The 23,049-nt window shown below is 37.5% G+C and overlaps 1 long non-coding RNA gene across 1 annotated transcript; it reads left to right on the plus strand.

The window, feature by feature from the left end:
• The first annotated feature begins 5,061 nt into the window (after positions 1 to 5,061).
• Positions 5,062 to 9,802, plus strand: LOC122476610. Its single transcript, XR_006295538.1, has 2 exons — positions 5,062 to 5,602; positions 9,626 to 9,802. It is a non-coding gene; the product is annotated as an uncharacterized LOC122476610 (long non-coding RNA).
• The last annotated feature ends 13,247 nt before the right edge of the window (positions 9,803 to 23,049 follow it).

Consider the following 23,049-nt stretch of genomic DNA (forward strand, 5'->3'; position numbering starts at 1 on the left):
TATGTGGAATTTAAGAAACAAAACAAAGGGGTGAAAAAGAGGCAAGCCAAGAAACATACTCTTAACTGTTGAGAACAGAGGTTGGTGTGGGGGATGGGTGAAATAAGTGATGGGGATTAAGGAGTGCACTTGTCATGATGAGCATTGGTGATGTATGGATTTGGTTGACTGACTATATTGTACACCCGAAACTAATATAACACCGTATATTAACTATACTGGAATTAAAATAAAAAAAAATAAAATTCACGTGGAAGAGTAGAGAGCCAAGAATAGCCAAAACCGTTATATAGCTTTATAATACATGCTAGGGAAAGTCTCCTCACTTTGTACATACCTCTGTCAATGGTAAACTGTCTTACTAGAATTAACTTTGAAGAAGAATCACAATAAGCAGTGTTATGCAGCAACACAGAGACCCAGTCATAGATCCACACAAACATAGAACCTGGAAATATGAAGGTTGTATTCCACACAAGGGAAAAAAGCATAGATTCTCTGATAATGAGTGTAACTGACATGTAAAAAGATTTGGACTCTGATCTTTTTGATCTTTTGAAAAAGGTTTTTACAAAGCCTGTATCTGACAGCTTATATTTTATTATAGTGTTCACTGTTGCACAGAAGTTTATTTTCATTATTAAATTTAATATAAAAAAACTATCTTATTTCAAGGTAGGGAAGGATTTCTAAAATAAGGCACAAGAAACACCAAAAAAAAAAAAGAATAAGAAAAAAAGAAAGAAAGAAACAGCAACTAAGGAAAACATTCCCGTGTTCTTAGAAGCATCAAGTAAATAGATGGCAATAGGCAGAAAGGAAAAGTACTGGCACGAAAAGTGGTATCCAGGGTAGGAAGAAACCCAGACCCCTTTGCTCCTAAGGGCAACAATTCATTCCCAGGAGTGATGATGATTTTAACCCATTTGACCCTGGTAACTTAACCTAGTAGAAGCTAGGCCCATGAAAATACACAAAACTAAAACAAATGATAATATGGGATGAATCAGAGTCACTGAAGAGAGCTTTACTAGACAAAAAAACCAAAAACCAAAACCAAAAAAAACCAAAAAATTGGAATGAAGTTCCAACAAACTGATTTGGACACAGAAACCCAGTGAATATTAGATTCATGGCCCAAAAGAAGACAAAACTTTATTCTCACAGGAACAGGTATTATGCAACTTGGACCCATTACCACTTGACACCTTTGAATATTTGGAGAAAAAATACTGATTTACGAAGATCTGTGATTAGCAGCAACCTGGAGATTAAGATGGCTTCTACCTAATATATTTATCCCTAAAAGAATATTCATTGAGAACAGGAGAATCTACTAATATAATAATAAAATTAGGATTATTAACTGTGATTCATGATAGGGGACACCCTCACCAATATATGTGGAAGCAACAGAAAAAATTGAAAAGATCAGTTTAAAAGCTGAGCCCCCATAGGACAGAAAAGCATTATAGTATTTGCAGGTTCCAGAAACAAAGGATAACTGACTGATTTGATAAGAACAGCTGAAGAACTAAGTCAAAATAAAGGCTTTAACACTCATGTTTATCAACAAAACAGGCCTACACCTAATGTACATAGATGCAATCAAAATAGGTCATTTAGAACTAAATATGCAAGACCCATTTGGCCACCTAAGCCATTTAGACTACCACTCTTTATAACAAATTATGAAGATAGAAACCCAAAGAGAAACCCCAGAAAATATGCATGTGCAGTGTCAGAGAAATGGAAACAACCACCTTTTAGAGTAAATAGACCTAAGAAAAATAAACCTACATAGAGACCCACTGACCCATTTATTGTGAATAGTTACCCCATTTAAAAAACTTAATTCTATTAATAGACAAGCCATTGGTAGCCAGAGGAGAGCAACCCTCCTAGAGTCTGGGCAGTCTCTGTCTCTTGGCCCAAGCTGGTGACAGTCACTCAAGTTATACTGGCCATTTCAATAGAAACCACTTCATAAGTAAAAATGCTACATATATCACTATGTTGTTAGATATAGGGTTCTAAGTACCATTATACTAGGCTATCCTAATTTAGAAAACTTTAACAATAAAAAGGAATTAGTTGAAGGATTAAGGTGAAAATTAACCCCAGGGACAATGGTACATAGATTCCTAACAATGTGATAGATCACTCATTATGGATAAATGCCTTATTGGTCCCGATTTAGAAAACATTCTTGGACTAGATGTAATAGGACATATAAAAATTAAGAGAAACATTCAGGGACCCCTAAAGGAACAAATTATCATCCCTATATTTTGTGATTAACAATCCAATCTGGCCTGTTAAAAAGCCAGATGGATCATATAGACTTACAGTAGATTAGAAGAAGATAAACAAATACTCTCTCCAAATTGAGGAAGTACTCCTAGATTTAGGCATTATCCTAATCAGTATCATCACTGGATTGGGAACTTATTACATGGTGATAGACTTATCTGACATGTTCTTTGCTATTCTAATTGATGAGGAGAGCCAATCCATGACTGCATTCATTGGGAAGGCAGACAATATCAGTTTACTAGGTTACCACAAGATTAACACAAGAGACCAGTAATAGCCCACAACTTTCTAACACAAAACATGCAGGTTTTTCAGGAAAACAACACACACAAACCAGCATTTCCTATATTGATGACACATTTACTTGTGGTGATAACTTGGAAGAACAGACTAGAGTCACTATAGAATTAATTGAAATCTTTACACTCACAGGATGGACAACTGACCAAAGTAACATACAGGGACACTACACTAAAATTTCTAGGTCTTCTGAAGGCAGAATATATGAGACCCAGTCACAGACAAGCTAGATTGCACTTCATTTGTACCACAAAATCAGCAGCTCAGAAACTGATAGGACTTTTTGGATATTGGAAATAGCACATACCACATCTGAAGATATTAAAACACATTTTTGAAATAAATAGGAAGAGTAGGGAATTTAGATGGAGACCCATGAGACAGTCTTTATTTCAAAAATGCTGTCAGAACTTATAATACCATCTCATGAGGGCTCTGGATATAAACCAGAGTGCCTATACTCACAAGGGTTTGGACTAAAACACCACTATGGACTAAAACACCACAGGACCCCCAAAAATTATCCAACTGTATTTTGGACTAAGAAGTTCCTGTGGTCCAACAACAGGCACCAACCAATTAAGGGCTCACCCAGGTACTCTATGAGCCCTACAAAATTCAGAACCACTGACAGAAAGTAAACTAATTACACCTAAGCTACAACAGCCTATTCTGGAATGGGTAAAGCAGACCCCTGACCATAAAGTCCTAACCTGGAAATGGTATATTTCCAAGCAGGACAAACAGATTGAGGGTCAGCTTTGTGTGAACTGAGAAAATCTCCACTATGCCAATAGTGGACTTGCCAGAATTCCTGAGGGCAAGCCTATCCATGCTCCAGCAGTTGGGCAATGGGGACTGCCCTGGTCCCTGGCACCCAGTAATTCCTGGTTCATACACGGATCAGCCTCCATGACACCATCTGGAGAATGCTGGCAGCCAGTGGCCTTGAGGACTAATGATGGTCTAACCCTGACAGATTCAGGCTTGAGAAAATCAGCACAATATGCTGAATTAATGGCCATAAAACTAACTGATGAACAATCTGTTAAAGAAAATCAGAATGACCTATATCTTCTCAGACCCATGGGAAATAGCTGTTGGAATAGCTCTTTGGTCAGGAACATGGTGGGGAAATGACTGGAAAATAGGAAATATGAACATATGGAGTAAGGATATGGCAGAAAATAGCACTGGCTGACGTCTTCATGTTCATCACACATGTCTCGGCATATCAGAAAGACAAGGCTCAAGTACCAAAACTTAATGACCAGATAGACAAACTCACTAGGAAAACTAAGAGGCCCAAATTCCCAAAATTTAACAAAAATACAATCATTCACGACTAAGGAGGAAACCAATTCAAAACACAACCATATATAAACAAGCAGAACAATGGAACATAAAACCTGAGCACGCAAATATGCCAAGTGATTGGGTCATTGCATGGGCACATATCACCAAACAAATCATGCTGGGACACAAAGCACTAGGACATGATTAGGAAAATAAACATGTATATACCTACCAAATACCTCCACTTTCAAATTAAGAAATGTGGGAATTGTTGAAAGTTTAAAGTGTGAAGGTCACTAATGAATACTCTGTAAGGTCAAAGAAGCAGCAGACCCTTCCTGATTATACAAATGATTGTATAGGACCCTTATCTGTACCAGAGAACAAATTATGCATGCACTTTGTAGACACATGGTCAGGAATAGGATTACTCTATCCTTGCAGGAAAAATGATCAGACATCTACCATCAGAGCATTAGAAATCGGGATTGCTTGCTATGGTATCCCAATTAAATCAGGGGCCCCACTGCAAAGGAAAGCAAGTACAAGAATGGGCAAAGAACAAAGCATAGTAAGATACAAAGGACTTAACACCTACAAGCCCAACCATGTCTGGGTCAAATGAAAGGTGCAATGGCTTACTCAAGCAGAAGCTGACTAATAAGCCTGATAGAAAAGCTTGGACGAAACCAGTCTGGGAGGTGACAAGATCTCTAAACCATAAATATGGAAAGAATGGAAAACTCCTATCACATTAATATTGCAAGCACCTCTACAGATGAGACCACTGACAAACTCTAGAATCTAAACTAGAAGGAAAACATTAAAAAAAACATAATGGTATATATATAGTACTAGGAAAATTATGGTACCTGCCATCAATACAACCTACTGGATGACTGAAGAAAAAACTACATTACATCACATTAAAGAAAATAATATGATGACTCTGAAAATGGCAGGCATAAGAACACCATCTTTATTGTATTGACACCAGATGCCTGATATTTAGCCTTGCAAGATGGAGGGCGACTACGCTAGAGGGAATATAGGCAATAACGGACGTCATAATGGTAGATATCCTTGGGTGGCAAGAACAACGAGAAGGAATTAAAAATGCCAAGGAAACTATCCTATTTTGCAGGCATGAATCCACGATGCATCTTCAACCCTACCAAGATTACTAAAGGGTCAGTGCAGCATGCTGCCTGCTGCCCATACTCCGTTGCCTATCGCTCCCTGTTGGATACCATAGTCATTACAGCTATGGATACTCCTCTGATGGCTCCAGCAATAGGAGCTGTGCCAGTGTTCTGAACTGGAATGCCACTTTCTGGTCCGGCACAACTCCACTGTCTGTGACATCCTCCGCATTCTCCAGAGATCACTAGTCTAGTCACCTTATTGCAACGGAGGACTCATCAACATCACCGGCATCAACCAACCCAGCCTCTGCACCCCATCCTTCACTGTCAGCACTATCTACTCACCGGGAAGCTTCAATCAGTAGAGACACCAAATACTTAGGGAAGCTGATGAAGCAGTGGCGACCTCCATTTTAATCTCCACAAGAATCATCAAGGATTCTGAACAACAACTCTATTAGACATTGACTTGGAGGATGAAGACTGGCCTGAACTACTAACTGGCTTTTGGTATCATAACCCAGCACATACATTTTGTCAACCAGGTTCTGAATTTTTTACTTTTTTAAAAAAATATCTATTTTTGAAAGAGAGAGAGGAGAGGCAGAGAGAAGGGACACAGAGAATCCCAAGCAAGCTCTGCACTGGCAGTGCAGAGCCCCATGAGGGGCTCGATCCCATGAACACTGACATGACCTCAGCCAAAATTAAGAGTCAGATGCTCAACTGACTGAGCCACCCGGGCATCTCTGTACTTTTATCCTACTAAATTGAGGCAGCATTGGACACATCACAGAGACTCTGAAAATAACCTGGATTTAGTTCCTGATTTGTGTGTGACCATTTTAGTGTAAAAGAGCAGGTGCTGAATACACAGAATATGAATTATATCTTTAAATATAAATTGGCCAAAAACTGATCATCTACTACACTCCTGATTTATACTGTTTAACCCATATTCACCTACTAGAAAGTGAATAATGGCTCTATGGACATTATGCCCAGACTTTAAAAGAACCAGGACATTACGTGGTGTATAGAGAACACCCAGTAAACTTAGCACATAACACATATCATTATCTTCTGTAATATAATCAAGCTACTATCCTATCACAGATCTCTACCCCAAGAGTGCAGAAATCATTGTTAATAAATCCATACCAGTCATATTGCCATTTATAATCATAGTCTATACATTAAAATTTAATATGTAGGACTTTCTAGGCAAATACAAATCCCCAAGTTGTGCTTGGGTTTATCCAGCTCCTTTATATCCAACTTACAACATATGCCAAAAACAGATAGCTCAAAGGAAGGAAAGCCTTATGGTTCCTTGTTGGACTGGTAGGAGGCTTAAGTGGAGGAACAATGGCAGCCACTTTTTCTCAATTCCAAATCAAATCACATTAAATTCTTAAACTTTGCTCTCAATTTGACACACATGCGGTGGCAGTTTTGTCATCATTGGGTATACAGATGGATACAATTAGCCTTATGTTACAAAACATAAATTTCACATGGCAGTAAAAAACAAAGCAGCCAGAGAAAATGCTAAAAAATAGCAACACTAAAAAAAACCCCAAATATGTTTTACGTACACTGTCAATGTACAGTTAGGGATGGCTGATATGTGGAGTACTCTTAGGACAGCTATAATCTTGGGTCAATACTGATTGTCTGAGATAACAGCCCAACCAGAAGTAGATATAATACATTCTAATGACTGTTATTCCTTGGACAACTATGAAATTAGAATATTGGCACTTAAGTAAGGAAACTTGTCAGGTTACCACACTTTGCAGTTTCCCAATATCAAAAGAGAGTGTGGAGCCCACTGGCTATGGAAAGACCCCTTATGATAAAAGGAAAACATGTTCCTAAGGATACATTGTTGGAATGAATCCAAAGTACCTTTATGACTGCTAGATCTTTGAAGATATCTATAGTATAAGTACTTATGACTATGGCTTTGATACCTCCCCAACCAGTTATATATAACATAGAGCTAGTATGCTCTAAGCCAAACCTCACTCTTATCGGAGTCAAGGAAAAAATAAGGAACAGAACATTACCTGTGTAAAACTACAACAGGTAAAGAATATGACAATACAAGGAAAAAGATGTTAATTAAGTTCAGCAGAAGATAAAGGAACCATTAAAATAACCAGAGAAATGTTTCACATCAGGCCTCCAAAATTAATAATGTAAATCTCACATCAGAAAACTTAAGAAAAGTGAAGATATATTTGGAAGGTGAGATTAATAAAGTCAAACTACCTTTGCAGGAATTTAAAAGAACAAAAATGTGCATTTATAAAAATAATGGCAGTTTTGAGTTCTAGTGTTATGGCAGTTGAACACATGTTTGATAGTGCTGTGCAAGCGTGCACCCCCTGGAACTTTATAAAAATGATCTTTACTTAGAAACGTAATTGTATGGAAATTTAACTGTGTCATTTAAGAAGCTTAACTTTTGGTTGCTTTATAATTAAACATGGTACCATGCTAAAGAGCTTTGTTATATTTATATTGATAACATTAGGAATATGGTTGCTTAAACTGGTCATTAAACTATAACATAAGAGAATGTTTGCCAAAGGAGAAATATTGTACAAATACGACTTAGTACCTGTGATGAATATTGTAAGTGTTGTAGGATCACAGGGTGGATTGATATCTTTGTGAATTTAGGTTTGTACAGGACATTTGTATTAATTAGCTTTAGAGTGATTTGAAATCACAGGATCGACTGTTGTGTATTGGTTTGACATGATTTTAAATCCACTTATTTATGACAAAGACAAAAAAAGTTGTTCTTAGAAGTGAAGTTGTTTTGATGGAACAATGGAGTTGTGTCAGGATGTCATCATCTCATCTGTTCTCACTCATAACTTAGTAGCTCAGCTGCTGGGGGCCCTGGTCACAGGTTTATCAATAAAAATGTATGAAGAAGCAAAGCAACTATGGCAAAGGAACATTAGACTATAAATACTGAGAATTTGTGAGAACTATCGTAGAGTGTTTGGTCTGGGCAAGGCTACACTTTGCTGATCTAAAATGACTCTTGAAGACCTAGGGGCAAATAACTCCTGCCATGGTTAAGATGGCTCTTCTGACTGTGGTGAAAGGCATGTGGTATCCCTTCAAAGAAGGGATCTTGCCCATCAACACCAGTGCTCTTGCTCTAGCAACATGTTCTAGCTACACGAGACTTTAGCGCTGGCATCTGGACTTCAGCTCCAAGTTGGCTAACCTGTCTTCTGGGTACCACCTCCTATAAAATTACGCCTCAACTAAACTTGAACTTTATACATTTCATCTCCCCTTGCCTAGAACAATAGTATGACTAATCCAACCTTGGTTTGGAGTATGTTATTTCCGTAGTGGCTAATGAAAAGACATTCTCTTGTATTCTATTGGCTTGTGAAATTTGCACAGTGAATTGTTGGCAAAGACAAAGTCAGCCTTTGAGTATTATTTGCCTTCCAAACAACACAGCTTTCAGAGGGATTATGCACAATTGTGTAGGTTAAGGCTTAGAATTAGGCAGAGACCGGGCACCCCCAACAGCCTGACCTGGACTTGCCTGACATTGCCTGATCTGCGCCTCCTGCACCCTGTCAGTCATCTTTGGCTAGTCGAGCTCTCCAGGCCTGTGGACCCAGTTCTCGTCCCCAATAACCTACATTACCTCATAGATGTAGGGACCCCTTCCTCCAAAAATCACTGTGAGGCAGCCATCAAAATAGGTGACATTCGGTCCCCATGTGTACTTACTGTTTGCTGGGGTTCCAGGCTTCTGCAGCAATCAAGGCTCCCAGCTGTCTTTTGTCAGCAGACACCTTGGCCACCCTGCTTGATCTAGTCATGGAAAGGCAGTGGAGATCTGCCAGCTCTGCCTTCAAGAGGAATATGGATTATGCATAGGTTAGCATTTCAAATTAGTCAGATGCCAGATACACAGTGCCCCTCCCTGTGAGCCAGCCTCACTGGACATTGACCTGCTGTAGGTCCCTCACTACCCTGACTTGGGCAGCCCATGCATATGCTGTATATACTCTTTCAGTTGCTTTTAGGCAGCTGGGTCCCTCCAGGCCTTTGGAAGCTTAGGCCATCCACAACAACCTGCGTTGCCTCAAGAGTAGAGGGAGCCTAAACTGTGAACATCACTATGAGACGTCAGTTGTATGGGCAATAGTCTGTGCCCATGGGGACTTGCTGTCAGCCGGGGTTCTCAGTTTCTGCTGTAATTGAGGCTTCCAAGTATCTTTTATTGGAGGATACCCTGGCCAGCCTGCCTGGTCCAGTCCTAGCAAGGCAGTCCAGATGACTCCAGCTCTGTCTTCACTGTGGATACATGCATTAGTATAGGTGAGGGCTTGGATATGGCAGACACTAGATACTCCAGCAAAAATGAGTAAAGGAAACCTCCCTCACTGAAAATGGAGTCAGAAGCCCTGGAGGGGAGCTCCTAATGCTCATATTACTCATTGCAGCCAGGATAACCATCACATAGGATTATGAAAAGGATAACTTTTCACATAGGATTTTCTTCTCCTACTTTTAAGAAAAAGAACAAAGATCCATGCCTGCCCCAACAACAATGCACCAACCACTACCTGCAGCCAAGGAGAAACTTCTGTAACCTGGAACACTTGTCCTTTTCCAGAGAACTTTAAAAAATAAAAACCTTCTCAATTTCCTCTAAAAACTGAATAAAAACTGACCGTCCCTTTGTCTCTTCATATTTGCCTATGGCTTGTTGTAGTTTGTCCCAAATAGCAATTCCTCTGCTATTTACAAATAAACTCATTTTGCTAGCAAAGTAACTGGCTATTTTAAGGTTGATATTACATGGTATCAGAGAAATGGAATCCAGAGAAGACCCCCAACAATTCCAAGGTTGTTGAGCAAACATGGCCAGTACTCACAGTGTATTCAGCTCATTGCTTTCTTGGTGACTCTGGAGTTTGAGGGTAAGTCTCTTGTGGACTTTGAGCTCCTCTCTATGTTTTGAGCACTCAGGCTTTATTCAGGGTTTTTCATGAATGCATCTCCTTTCCTCCTGAGAGGAGGAACTTGTTGTCAAAGTTCCCTGGTAAGTCACCCATCCTGTTCAAAACAGGGGATAACAAAATTCCCAGTGTTTTAGCACAGCTGTCAGAAAAGTGAGCCCTTCATAATTAAGACATTTTAGGGAATCCAAAAGCAGATAGGTTCCACAAGGTCCTTGGGCCAGGATTTTGTTCCTTTCTAGAAAAATGGGTGAACTTTTGGACACTTAGAAATTGTAATGGCCATTCTGAGTGACACTTATGTTAGATAAGTCTACCTTAAGGGGTATGGTTGTAAGAGAAAATTCTGAAACTCTTGGAGACCGTGGAATGCATTCTTTGGTTTGATATATAGAATCTTCTAAAAGACAAAACGACTTGAAAAATAGTTCTAAAAAATCATTAGAACATTAAAACACACACACATTAGTAAAAGATATTGGCCATCTGAACTCATAATCTTAACTTAGTCTATCTACCAGAAACATAATTTGGATCCAACTATTTATTTTCTTTTAAACCTGAGATATGGATAACATTTCTGAACAAAAGCTGTAATATCTCTATGTTTATTTATGTGCTCTGTAGGTCTATGTTATATATGTTATAGATATGTAATTTTTTTTTTTACCTGTGGATGGTATGGCCAAAATTCATTTGTAAATTTCTTTGATTATCCTAGAGAAAATTAAGCATTTATATAAATATACTTTATTTATATAAATATAATTTATATATAAATATATAAATTTATATAAATATATATTATAGAAATATAGAAACCAATGAAAATTTTTTTCAGGTTCACAGGATCTGAGATAATCTTTGATAAATAAACACATGTAAGTTTGTTGGTTTAATAAGAACAGGTATGTCTTCGGTGTATCTGAATTAAATATAATGCAGATTAACAATTTATTCTGCCTGGTTTTATTTATTATTTATTTATTTATTTTTCAACATAATACTTAATTATATATATTTTTTAATTTCCACCCAAATTAGCATATAGTGCAACAATGTATTCAGGAGTAGATTCCTTAATTCCCCTTACCCATTTAGCCCATCCCCCCTCCCACACCCCATCCAGTAACCCACTGTTTGTTCTCCATATTTATGAGTCTCTTATGCTTTGTCCCCCTCCCTGTTTTTATATTATTTTTGCTTCCCTTCCCTTATGTTCATTTGTTTTGTTTCTTAAAGTCCTCATATGAGTGAAGTCATACGATATTTGTCTTTCTCTAATTTCACTTAGCATAATACCCTCCAGTTCCATCCATGTAGTTGCAAATGGAAAGATTTCATTCTTTTTGATTGCCAACAAATACTCCATTGTATGTATATATACACCACATTTTCTTTATCCATTCATCCATTGATGGACATTTGGGCTCTTTCCATACTTTGGCTATTGTCGATAGTGCTGCTATAAACATGGGGGTGCATGTGTCCCTTTGAAACAGCACACCTGTATCCCTTGGATAAATACCTAGTAGTGCAATTGCTGGGTCATAGAATAGTTTTATTTTTAATTTTTTGAGGAACCTCCATACTGTTTTCCAGAGTGGCTGCACCAGCTTGCATTCCCACCAGCAATGCAAAAGAGATCCTCTTTCTCCTCATCCTCACCAACATCTGTTTTTGCCTGAGTTGTTAATGTTAGTCATTCTGAAAGGTGTAAGGTGGAATTTCGTTGTAGTTTTGATTTGTATTTCCCTGATGATGAGTGATGTTGAGCATTTCTTCATGTGTGGATTGGCCATCTGGATGTCTTTGGAGAAGTGTCTATTCATGTCTTTTGCCCATTTCTTCCTGGATTATTTTTTGGGTGTTGAGTTTGATAAGTTCTTTATAGATTTTGGATACCAACCCTTTATCTGATATGTCATTTGCAAATATCTTCTCCTATTCTGTCGGTTGCCTTTTAGTTTTGTTGATTGTTTCCTTTGCTGTGTAGAAGCTTTTTATTTTGATGAGGTCCCAGTAGTTCATTTTTACTTTTGTTTCCCTTGCCTCCAGAGATGTGTACAGTAAGAAGTGGCTGTGGCCAAGATCAAAGAGGTTTTTGCCTGCTTTCTCCTTGAGGATTTTGATGGCTTCCTGTCTTACATTGAGGTCTTTCATCCATTTTGAGTTTATTTTTGTGTATGGTGTGAGAAAGTGGTCCAGGTTCATTCTTCTGCATGTTGCCATCCAGTTTTCCCAGCACCACTTGTTGAAGAGACGATCTTTATTCCATTGAATATCCTTTCCTGCTTTGTCAAAGATTAGTTTGCCATACCTTTGCGGGTCTATTTCTGGGTTCTCTATTCTGTTCCATTGATCTGAGTGTCTGTTATTGTGCCAGTACCATACTGTCTTGATGATTACAGCTTTGTAGTATAGCTTGAAGTCCGGGATTGTGATGCCTCCTGCTTTGGTTTTCTTTTTCAAGATTGCTTTGGCTATTTGGGGTCTTTTCTGATTCCATACAAATTTTAGGATTGTTTGTTCTAGCTCTGTGAAGAATGCTGGTGTTATTTTGATAGGGATTGCATTGAATATGTAGATTGTTTTGGGTAGTATTGACATTTTAACAATATTTGTTCTTCCTATCCAGGAGCATGGAATCTTTTTCCATTTTTTTTTGTGTGTCTTCTTCAATTTCTTTCATAAGCTTTCTATAGTTTTCAGTGTATAGATTTTTCACCTCTTTGGTTAGATTTATTCCTAGGTATTTTATGGTTTTTGGTGCAACTGTAAACAGGATCGATTCCTTGATTTCTCTGTCACTTCATTGTTGGTATATCGGAATGCAACTGATTTCTGTGCATTGATTTTATATCCTGCAACTTTGCTGAATTCATGAATCAATTCTAGCAGTTTTTTGGTGGGATCTTTAGGGTTTTCCATATAGTGTATCAGGTCATCTGTGAAGACTGAAAGTTTGACCTCCTCCTGGCCAATTTGGATGCCTTTTATTTCTTTGTGTTGTCTGATTGCAGAGGCTGACTTCCAATACTATGTTGAATAACAGTGGCGAGAGTGGACATCCCTGTCTTGTTCCTAACCGTAGGGGGAAAGCCTTCAGTCTTTCCTCATTGAGGATGATATTAGCGTTGGGATGTTCATATATGGCTTTTATGATCTTGAGGTATTCTCCTTCTATCCCTACTTTCCTGAGGGTTTTTATCAAGAAAGGATGCTGTATTTTGTCAGATGCTTTCTCTGCATCTATTGAGAGGATCATATGGTTCTTGTCCTTTCTTTTATTGATGTGATGAATCATATTAAATGTTTTGCAGATATTGAACCAGCCCTGCATCCCAGGTATAAATCCTATTTGGTCGTGGTGAATAATTTTTTTAATGTATTGTTGGATCCGGTTGGGTAATATCTTGTTGAGGATTTTTGCATCCATGTTCATCAGGGAAATTGGTCTATAGTTCTTCTTTTTAGTGGGGTCTCTGTCTGGTTTTGGAATCAAGGTAATGCTGGCTTCATAGAAAGAGCTTGGAAGTTTTCCTTCCATTTCTGTTTTTTGGAAAAGCTTCAAAAGAATAGGTGTTAACTCTTCCTTAAGTGTTTGGTAGAATTCCCCTGGAAAGCCATCTGGCCCTGGACTCTTGTTTTTTTGGGAGATTTTGATTACTAATTCGATTTCCTTACTAGTTATGGGTCTGTTCAAATTTTTTATTTCTTCCTTTTTCAGTTTTGGTAGTGTATGTTCCTAGGAATTTGTCCATTTCTTCCAGATTGCCCATTTTATTGGCATATAATTGCTCATAATATTCTCTTGTTTTTATTTCTGCTGTGTTGTGATCTCTCCTCTTTCATTCTTGATTTTATTTATTTGGGTTCTTTCCTTTTTCTTTTTGATCAAACTGGCTAGTGGTTTATCAATTTTGTTAATTCTTTCAAAGAACCAGCTTCTGGTTTCATTGATCTGTTCTACTGGTTTTTTTTTTGGGGGGGGGGGTTTCGATAGAATTAATTGCTGCTCTAATCTTTATTATTTCCAGTCTTCTGCTTGTTTTGGGTTTTATTTGCTGTTCTTTTCCCAGCTCTTTAAGGCATAAGGTTAGGTTGTGTATCTGAGATCTTTCTTCTCTTTAGGAAGGCCTGGATTGCTGTATACTTTCCTCTTATGACCACCTTTGCTGTGTCCCAGAGGTTTTGGGTTTGGTGTTATCATTTTCATTGGCTTCCATATACTTTTTAATTTCCTCTTTAACTTCTTGGTTAGTCCATTCATTCTGTGGTAGGATGTTCTTCAGTCTCCAAGTATTTGTTACCTTTCCAAATTTTTTCTTGTGGTTGATTTCGAGTTTCGTAGCATTGTGGTCTGAAAACATGCACAGTATGATCTCAATCTTTTTGTACTTGCTGACGGCTGATTTGTGTCCCATTATGTTCTACCTGGTGTTATTAATCAAATAAGCTCATGCCAACTTTATATTATAATATTAGTCAACAAAAGAAATAAGATGATGGCTAGCTGCTTAATATCTAGTCCAAGTATAATTGTTAAAAGCAAATAATTTAAATAGATGTAAACAGGATCAAATTTTGTAATAAATTTAAGTAATGCATATTCATGAATATGTTAATTATTTCCAAAGATAAACATTAAATGCCAAACATAAGTTAATCTACTTTTGGCTTTTTAACTTTTACAGAGAGATAAAAACATTTGAATCTATTAATAAACATGCTTTATGCTACATTGAGAAAAATTTACTGTAAGAGAATATATTTCTAAAAATTTGAAATGTGTTTATAAGTTTGCTGTAGTATACTAGTATATGTTGGAAAGTTTATAATTGTCTGCTTTATAGTTTTCACTGGAAAACAAAGATTACAAATAGTTTTAGAATTGGAAGATCTGAGAATACAAAATCAAAAAAATCATCAGAACACTTAAGAGTAATAAGCATAAATTAACTCTGCACAAACTGTGTGCTTTAATGCTGAAAGAATACAGGCAAAACAGCAGTGATATTTTTGTAAAAGGAGAAACAGTCAAACTCTCATGAGAGCTTTCTCCTACTATAGAAGGATTTACTGTACCCTCTTATTTTTCAAACTATGGTCAGTGACCATTGATGAATTATTGTTAAAATTTGTTTAAGTAGAAAATACATTATCTATGGCTATCTATACAGATAAATGAATAATATATATCTTCAATTTTATCTATAGTAAATGGCTATTATATCGATTCATTTATTGCCTATAGATAAACAAAACAGAATAATTCCATAAAATGCAAAATAGGAAATACATGTTAACTTATTAAACTTTTATTTCAGCTACTTGTGTGGTTTTATATACATAGGTATATGCTTGGCCATGTCATGCACATATTTCTTGCTGTGGAATGACCCATATGTTTGAAAGTCATTGCTCTTATACCACAGTCAATTGAGCAAAAGGGGCTGTGCAGCCAGCTGAAAAGACCAGTACAAGAATGACCACCCTTTCTGTCCTGTACATACACAATAATAACTCCTCAAGGCCAAACTTCACTTGTTCTTTGACAGGCTCATGCTTTGTTGCCCTGTCTTTTTAGAATTGCAGTCAGGCAACAATACATAAATATAATGTTTATTTATTTGTTTATTTTTACTGATTTTTATGTTTTATTCAAATTTCAGTTAGTTAACATACAGTGTAATATTAGTTTCAGATGTGCAATGTAGTGATTGAACATTTTCATACAATACCTGGTGCTCATCACAAGTGCACACCTTAATTCCCATCACCTATTTAATAAACACTTATATTTTAATGAAAAATGATGTTACTTGAACGACAATTTATACATAATTTAGTGTCAATGTGTTAAGCATAGGGCTCTTCCCATATGCTTCTACATATAAGTTTACAAACACTTCTATCTTAATGAAAGAAATTGATACTTGAAAGATGATTATACAGTATATGCCATCTTTTAAGTAACATCTTTTATTTATTAAGATGTAAACTTATGTGTAGAAGCATAAGGGGAAAGCCCTGTGCTTAACTCATTGCAAATACACTGTATCTAATCATTCTGTCATCAATCTTCTTTCAAATGTAAGTGTAGAAACATATAGAATAGTCCTGTGCTGAACTCAATGAAACAATCTTTATTTAAAAGAACTTTCTCCATTTCTTATAACAATTTGGAAAGCTGGGAATTCTGGTGGCTTTCAGATATTTATAGCTCTGCCATCATTTTCCCATTTTAAAAATATTCTGCCTACTCAACTTATCTCAACCATCTTCAACAATAATTTGGGGATCTCATTGCCCCTGCCTGTTCTATCTTTCTTAGTCTAACAAAGTAATATCCATATAAGCCTAAAAACATGAGTGAATATCACATTGTAATTTCCAAAAGGATTCAGTTTATTATAATTATATAAAACATGTTTATATTCTTTTACATTCTTTTAATGTAATGCATAAGCAATTATGCTATCTTCTAAGAGTAAATATGCAATTATTCTGTAACAGCCCTGTATCATTTCTTTTCTAGAAAAGCTTTATATGTTTTTGAAATTGAAAAAATGGCATTGAACTGATAAAGTTGAAATTGTTGGCATTTTTTTTACACAACTACTAGAAACAGAGTGAAAGAAAATGACTATATATGAATAATAGGTTAAAAAACTTTTTTTTGATGGGGAAAGGTATGATGAACTTTTTTGTAAGAAAAAGGATTTTGTTCTAAAGCAAAATTATTTTTCCTGTATTTTTTTAAATTTTAGAGTGAAGAGGAGAATGAGTGGGGGAAGGGCAGAGAGACAGGGAGAGAGAGAATCTTAAGCAGACTCCACACCCAGCATGGAGCCCAGTGTGGGGCTCCATATCATGAACCCTGAGCTGAAATCAAGAGTCAGATGCTCAACTGACTGAGCCAACCAGGTGCCCCATATTGTTCCTGAATTTTTTAAAAATGACAAAGCCTAAATGGATCTTGAAAGTTGTAGAAGGCTTATGGAAGAGGAATATTAAGAAATAAATTTTATGTAGTTAAGATAAAATTAGACTAGTGAACAGGGATGCCCACTCTCACCACGATTATTTAACATAGTGTTGGAAGTCCTAGCCTCAGTCATCAGACAACAAAATGAAATAAAAATCATCCAAATCATCAAAGAAGAAGTCGAAGTTTCACTTTTTGCTGATGACGTGATGCACTACATGGAAAAGCCGAAAGACTCCACCAAAAAACTGCTAGAACTCATACATGAATTCAGCAAAGTTGTAGGATGTAAAATGAATGTACAGTAATCGGTTGCATTTCTATACACCAATAATGAAGCAACAGAAAGAGAAATCAAGGACTTGATCCTATTTACAACTGCACCAAGAACCATAAAATACCTAGGAATAAACCTAACCAAAGAGGTGAAAAATCTATACACTGAAAACTATAGAAAGCTTATGAAAGAAATTGAAGAAGACACAAAGAAATGGAAAAACAGTTTGTGCTCATGGGTTGGAAGAACAAATATTGTTAAAATGTCAATGCTACTCAAAGCAATCCACACATTCAATGCAATCCCAATCAAAATAACACCAGCATTCATCACAGAGCTAGAACAACACATCCTAAAATTTGTATGGAACCACAAAAGACCCCAAATAGCCAAAGTAATGTTGAAAAAGAAAAGCAAAGCTGGGGGCATCAGAATCCTCGACTTTAGCCTGTACTACAAAGTGTAATCATCAAGACAGTATGATATTGGCACAAAAACAGACACATAGACAAATGGAATAGAGAATCCAGAAATGGACCCACAAATCTATGGCCAACTAATTTACAAAGCAGAAAAAATTATCCAATGGAAAAAAGACAGTCTCTTCAGCAAATGGTGCTGGGAAAAATGGACAGCAACCTGAAGAGGGATTAAACTAGACCACTTTCTTAACAATATACACAAAAATAAACTCAAAATGGATTAAAGACCTAAATGTGAGACAGGAAATCATCAAAACCTGAGAGGAGAAAGCAGGCAACAACCTCTTTGACCTCAGCTGCAGCAACTTCTTACTCGACATGTCTCTGGAGTCAAGGGAAAGCAAAGCAAAAAAGCTATTGGGATCTCAAGATAAAAAGCTTCTGCATGGTGAAGGAAACAGTCAGCAAAACTGAAAGCAACCAATGGAATGGGAGAAAATATTTGCAAGTGACATATCAGATAAAGGGTTAGTATCCAAAATCTATAAAGAACTTACCAAACTCAACATCTGAAAAACAAACCAGTGAAGAAATAGGCAGAAGAAATGAATAGACACACTTTTTCAAAGAAGACATCCAGATGGCTAACTGACACATGAAAAGATGCTTAACATCACTCATCATCAGGGAAATACAAATCAAAACCACATTGAGATACCACCTCATACCTGTCAGAATGACAGAATTAACAACTCAGGCAACAGATGTCAAGGATGTGGAGAAAGGGGAACCCTCTTGCATTGTTGATGGGAATGCAAACTGGTGCAGCAACTCTGGAAAACAGTGTGGAGGTTCCTTAAAAATTAAAAATAGAATTACCCTATGACCTAGCAATAGCACTACTAGGTATTTATCTAAAGGACATAGGAGTGCTTATTCATAGAGGCACACGAACCCCAATGTTTATAGCAGTGCTATGAACAATAGCCAAAGTATGGAAAGAGCCCAAATGTCCATCAACTTATTAATGGATAAAGAAGATATGGTATATAGGGGCACCTGGTGGCTCAATTGGTTAAGCGTCTGACTTTGGCTCTGGTCATGATCTCACTGCTTGTGAGTTCAAGCCCCTCACACACAATGTATATATACACACAATGTAATACTACTACTCAACAATACAAAAGAAGGAAATCTTGCCATTTGCAACAACTGGAGGAACTGGAACTGGAGGGTATTATGCAAAGTGAAATAAGTCAGAGAAAGAGAGAGATCATATGATTTCACTCATATGTGGAATATGAGAAACTTGACAGAAGACCATAGGGGAAGAGAAGGAAAAATAATTTAGAAACAGAGGGAGGCAAACTGTCAAGACTCTTAAATACAGAGGACAAACTGAGGGCTGATGGAGAAGGTGGGTTGGGAGGTGGGGAAAATGGGTGATGGGCATTGAGAAGGGCACTTGTTGGGATGAGCACTGGGTATGTAAGTCATGAATCATGGGAATCTACTCCCAAAGCCAAGACTACACTGTATACACTGTATGTTAGTTAACTTGACAATAAATTATAAAAATAAACACATAAGTAAATAAATAAAAGAAATTTAAAAAGGTTAAAAACTAAAAATTGAAAATAAAATTTAATTAAAAAATTTTGCTCCTTTTTGTATCCAAGAAAGCAAAACAAAAACAAACAACAACAACAAAAACCCCCAAACAAAACCCCAAGGAAGCTAGATCCTTTTTCGCATAAAGCTGAAGTTACCTAAAAGTAACTGAGAATTTCCAGATGGTCTCTGGAACTTCTCAGGTTTGTTTCCTCTCCTTGTAAAAAGGGAGAATTACACTATTTGGTATGTTAAATTATATCGGAAGCATTGTCAAATAAGTGATGCTAAGCTTTCTTTGATTTGTGTAGATATATGTTGTTAAAATGAGTGTTCTAAAAATTGTATGAAATCTTAGAAATCTTAGAAACGTGATTTGTCCTGGTATGTTATTATCTTGAATGTTACAAAATGACCCCGTTCCTTATCAGTTACATCACAATGGATTCTCATAAGGTCTCTAATCATTTCTATTTTTATGTCTTTGTCATTTATGGACAGTTATTATTTAAGTATTTCATCTTCAAAGAGATTCATAAAAGATTTGACAAATACTTTAGAACACAAGTTTTGATAAATATAAGATCCTAACACTGAACTCGGTAGAATTTCTAAAACTCTAATGGAAAACTGATTGTGTTAACATTTTGTTTTCCAGATTTAATCATCTCCTTTTTCTCTACTTTAAGCTATTACTTATGGCAATTTGGTATAGTATATCTTTACAACAAAGGTTAAAGCATTTATCCTTTTCTATCTGATCCCTCCAGAATTATGAAACTCTTATGAAATATTCTTAGTTTTCATGACAATCTATGTGTTTAGATAAGTTCACTAAAAATCTGTTCTTTTTGTATCAGGACACTGCATATACTTAACTCCTGCTTCTTTGACCCATAGCTTATAAAAGGAGATATACTTTAATATTGTAAAGGACTAATTGCTTCTATTAAAAATAAGCATACTTTGGGGCGCCTGGGTGGCGCAGTCGGTTAAGCGTCCGACTTCAGCCAGGTCACGATCTCGCAGTCCGGGAGTTCGAGCCCCGCATCAGGCTCTGGGCTGATGGCTTAGAGCCTGGAGCCTGTTTCCGATTCTGTGTCTCCCTCTCTCTCTGCCCCTCCCCCATTCATGCTCTGTCTCTCTATGTCCCAAAAATAAATAAACATTGAAAAAAAATTAAAAAAAAAAGCATACTTTGTATAGCAATCTTTTCACAATACACTCCCAGGAGATGAAGACCTTAAACATCACACCTCACAATCTGGGGAATTCATCTATTGAAAAAAGGCATCTCTGGAAGGACTCTCTTCAACCCCATTAGAAAGACCCAAACCAAGTACTGTTAATCAACCCTTGTGCTGCCAACTCTGAGGCATAGACTCTTAGATTCACTTGTCACAGCTAAAGAAAGCATCAAACCTTGACTGGATCTGCACCTCAACTGGTGACCTTAAAGATATCCGAGAATCAAAGCAGGCAACAGTGGAAGGAGACTGCTTTGCCAAGATGACCAGACTAGGCCTGAATACACTTTTCTCACTGCTGCCTCTTACCTTGTTTACTTCTCTTCCTCTTTCAGTTAGAGAAACAATACTCTTATTTGCATTCTTCAGCCTATTGCAAAAGGGGGAACCTCTCTGTGTTGGATATGACACCAGAAACTCTGATCTGTTCTCAATATTGGAGACTCTTTGGCCTTACTGGGACCTAACTTCTCTTTGGTCCCCAATTCTGCTGTCACTTATACCTGCCAGCCTGTGGATATTACCTTTTGAGCTAAGTTGTTATGGCCAGGTGTTCTTGTACCTTACCTCAACCTTTCCCCAGTAATAACCATATTATTCAACTAAACATCTCCACCTTTGTCAATTATACAACGCTGGCTCCTACGTGTTCTTTTCCTTACCTGAATACCACCTGTTTCTCTGCACCCAAAAGAGTTTATACCTGTTTGTGACGATTTTAGAAAAGACTCCTTTAAGAAGGGATAGCCTCTCATATAATGTCACTCAAACTCCTCTGACTCCTGGCTTGAAAGGGTCAATGAAAGTATCAGCTAGCAAATCTATCGATAACCATACTTTAGCTGGAGTCCTCTACACTCTACCTAGTTTAATTTTTCTTTGAGATGGACAGCATTTCCCATGGGCAAATAAATGTTTAGAAAGCTTGTGAATCAGAAGTCAGTGCTTATTGGGACATTTAACTATTCCTGTTAAAAATCCATAAAAAATCATAAGCCTCCCACTGGTACATTCCATTGGGCCTCCATTGCTGCCATAAATGGAAATTCCCAGGAGGCATACATGATTCTGAATTTGTCCCCATAAGGAGAGACTTTCTCCTATGGATTGAAATAAATGCCAATAAACACATGATGAAAGAGATTAGGAAGATGGTGGCGTAGGAGGATGCTGGGCTCACCGTGTCCTGCTGACCACTTAGATTCCACCTACACCTGCCTAAATAACCCAGAAAACCGCCAGAAGACTAGCAGAATGGAGTGTCTGGAGCCAAGTGGAGATGAGAGGCCCACGGAAGAGGGTAGGAAGGGCGGCGAGGCGGTGAGCGCTCCACGGACTGGCAGAAGGGAGCTGGGGCGGAGAGGCGGCCCACCAGCCAAGCAGAGCCCCCGGGTCTGGCTGGCACGCCACCCCACAGTGAATCCCGCCCCTAGGAGAGGGGAAGAGAAGGCACACACCAGTCTGTGGCCCCAGCGGTGGGCTGGGGGCAGACATCAGGTCTGACTGCAGCCCCGCCCACCAACGCAAGTTATTCAAGACAGCACAGGGGAAGTGCACCGCAGTCCTGCACCACTCCAGGGACTATCCAAAATGACGAAATGGAAGAATTCCCCTCAGAAAAACGTCCAGGAAATAACAGCTAACGAACTGATCAAAAATAATTTAAACAATATAACAGAAAGTGCATTTAGAATCATAGTCATAAAATTAATTGCTGGGCTTGAAAACAGTATAAAGGACAGCAGAGAATCTATTGCTACAGAGATCAAGGGACTAAGGAACAGCCAGGAAGAGCTAAAAAATGCCATTAATGAGCTGCAAAATAAAATGGAGACTACCACGGCTTGGACTGAAGAGGCAGAGGAGAGAATAGGTGAATTAGAAGATAAAATTATGGAAAAAGAAGAAGCTGAGAAAAAGAGATAAAAAAATCCAGGAGTATGAGGGGAAAATTAGAGAACTAAGTGATGCACTAAAGAGAAATAATCTACACATAATTGGTATTCCAGAGGAGGAAAGAGAGAGGGAAAGGTGCTGAAGGGGTACTTGAAGAAATCATAGCTGAGAACTTCCCTGATATGGGGAAGGAAAAAGGCATTGAAATCCAAGAGGCACAGAGAACTCCCTTCAGACGTAACTTGAATCGATCTTCTGCACAACATATCATAGTGAAACTGGCAAAATACAAGGATAAAGAGAAAATTCTGAAAGCACCTAGGGATAAATGTGCTCTAACATATAAAGGGAGACCTATAAGACTCGTGACCAATCTCTCTACTGAAACTTGGCAGGCCAGAAAGGACTGGCAGGAAATCTTCAATGTGATGAACAGAAAAAATATGCAGCCAAGAATCCTTTATCCAGCAAGTCTGTCATTTAGAATAGAAGGAGATATAAAGGTCTTCCCAAACAAACAAAAACTGAAGGAA

Source organism: Prionailurus bengalensis, chromosome E4 (assembly GCF_016509475.1).
Source record: "Prionailurus bengalensis isolate Pbe53 chromosome E4, Fcat_Pben_1.1_paternal_pri, whole genome shotgun sequence".
NCBI classification, from domain to species: Eukaryota; Metazoa; Chordata; class Mammalia; order Carnivora; family Felidae; genus Prionailurus; species Prionailurus bengalensis.